Here is a 2,559-nt window from a genome sequence, read left to right as displayed (position 1 = left end):
TCACCTCAGCCTCCCAAAGGCGCGGGATTACAGGCTGAGCCACCAAGCCCGGCTGGATAAACTCTTTTAAATTGGGTTCTGATCCTTTCAATTACTTCAAGTTGACATACAAAAAACATGATAATATTATACAGTCATTTAATAGAAGGATTTTATATAGACTATGTATGTGAAAAGAGAAAGAGCTCCAAGCTCTTTTGTTGTCTGAAAAACAGTTGGCAGATACAGTATAATGCCATACAAGATACATTAGTATATAACATATTCATGTATTACTTGTACAGTAAAAAAAGTGTATAATAATAAAAAGAAATGTGAGCTTTAGAGACAGAACTAAAGAGAATTATTCAGGAATTTTAAAATGAAAGGAAAAAAGGACGGAAGGAAGGGAGGAAGGGAAGGAGGGAGAAAGGGAGAGAGGGAGGGAAACTGGTGGGAGGAGGGGTACGGGGTAAGGTGTGGGGGGTGGTGGTGAACAAGCCAGACTGAATTTGTTTCTGAAAGTAGGGCAACTAGCAAGCAAGTGCGTAAACCCCAAAGGTTGAGACTACAAGGAACAAACTGATATCAGGAGGAAGGAAAAAGAAAGACCCTAGAAGCCTCAAATTAAAGTTTTACTAAGATAAGTGGATCAAATGAGACGTGGTTTACTCCTTAACCTGCTCCTAGTTCTATACCAAAAATATTTGTCACATTACTGTGCAACTTGAGTTTGTGCAAACTAAGTCAACTGTGTTTCTGTCCAACCACAGCAGTTTCAGTCAAGAGACTATACCGAAAAAGCAAAAGGCCGTGGATCTCAAACTTTAAAGCTGAAATGCAGCTGGAAGTCCCAAGGAGTCCCAGACCTGTGGGACACCATCATTTTCTCAGAGTTTTTGTCTCATGGAGACTATGCTATGATCAAGGCAGGGAGACTTATGTGAAGGAGTGAGAAGCGGAAAAACCAGAATGCAACAGGGCAGCACTATTAAACACAAAATTTATGAAAGAAGGAATTGCACTTATGTACACTCACAATTTTGGGATGGGTCAGGAGTCCAGGCATGTATTAACTGGGTCCTCTGCTTAGGGTTTCACAAAGCAGCAATGAAGGTGTCATCTGGTCTGTGTTCTCATCTGGACACTTGACTAGGGATGAATCTACTTCCAAGAGTGCCTGCCAGTAAAAGGGAGTCTTTTATGACAAAATGTCATCATGGGAGTGGCACCCATCACCTTTGTTATGTTTATTGTTTAGAAGCAAGTCCCAGGTCCCAAACTCACTCAAGAGGAAGGACCCCACCAGAGCTATGAACCCTAGGATGTGCTGGGAATCACTGGTCATGGGACCACCATAGAATGTGTTACATAGACATAACTTTGTTGCTTCTGAGGTGTTTTTTTTTTTTTTAATTAAAAATAACCCCGAATATAATCCTTGAAGTTTTAAGATGTAGAACACTAAATAAGTAAAATCTAAGCCCAGAGTATATCTAATGTCAGACCTCATGGCCTTTTAACTTCCTTGGTCATATTTCAAACTTGCATGTATATGTCATGGACTAGTTCAAACAGATTTCCAACATTTGCGCACATCCCAAGAATGAAGAGTAAGAGCAAAAGCCTGGGGGTCAAGAGGTTCTAGCCATTTATGAAGTGTAGGAATATGGGAATTTTTTGATCCTTTGTTCCGGCATCAGCTAAAGGGAATTAATTTTACCATCTAAATTCATTGCTTTTGTTGTCATTCTGGGGTTCAGAAGAGGCGTTGGTTATTCAATGAATGTTTGTTCCTGGAATCATAACTACCTACATGGCCATACAAAGTGGAAGCCAGCAAGAAAGGAGATGAAATCCTTGAATACGTTGTGTGTTTCACTGGTCTCTCATCAGCCCCCACATGGTTTGGTCACCAAAGCAAAACAAAACTTTGCTATTTTCAGAATAAGAAAAAAAATGCATTTGACCATTTTCTTTAAATTGCAGGCATTTGTTTATTACTGATTTAAATTTTTTTATGATTATTATTGAGTTTTTTGTTTTTGTTTTTGAGTCGGAGTCTCACTCTGTCGCCCAGGCTGGAGTGCAGCGGCACGTTCCCGGCCACCGCAGCCTCTACCTGCTGGGCTCAGGCGATCCTTCCGTCTCAGCCTTCCAAGTCGCTGGAACTACAGGCGTGTGCCACCAAGCCCGGCTATAATATTGTTTTTGAGTCAAGGTCTCACTCTTTCGCTCAGCCTGGAGGACAGTGGCATGATCACGACTCGCGGCAGCCTCTATCTCCCGGGCCTTAGCCGCCTCCTGAGTAGCCGGAACAGGAGGCAAGCACCACTACCAGCCTCCCCCCGCCCCCTTTGGTAGAGACGAGGTCTCGCGATGTGGTCCAGGCTAGTGACTTACACTTGTCGTTTGTGATTTTTAAAAAAGTCCTACTAGGCTGGCCTATGCGCTTTACCCGTTTGCTTTTTGAGATGCTCGTAGATCTGGATAATCTTTCTCTGTCCTGTTCATCCCATGTCCCCACCCCTCTCTGGGCGCTTCTCTCTCCGTTTGTTTCTGAAGTGTGTGGGCTGGGGG

Source organism: Carlito syrichta, unplaced genomic scaffold (genome assembly GCF_000164805.1).
Source record: "Carlito syrichta isolate Samal-C Ts95f unplaced genomic scaffold, Tarsius_syrichta-2.0.1 Scaffold309276, whole genome shotgun sequence".
Taxonomy (NCBI): domain Eukaryota; kingdom Metazoa; phylum Chordata; class Mammalia; order Primates; family Tarsiidae; genus Carlito; species Carlito syrichta.
Note: the sequence above shows the minus strand (reverse complement) of the source record.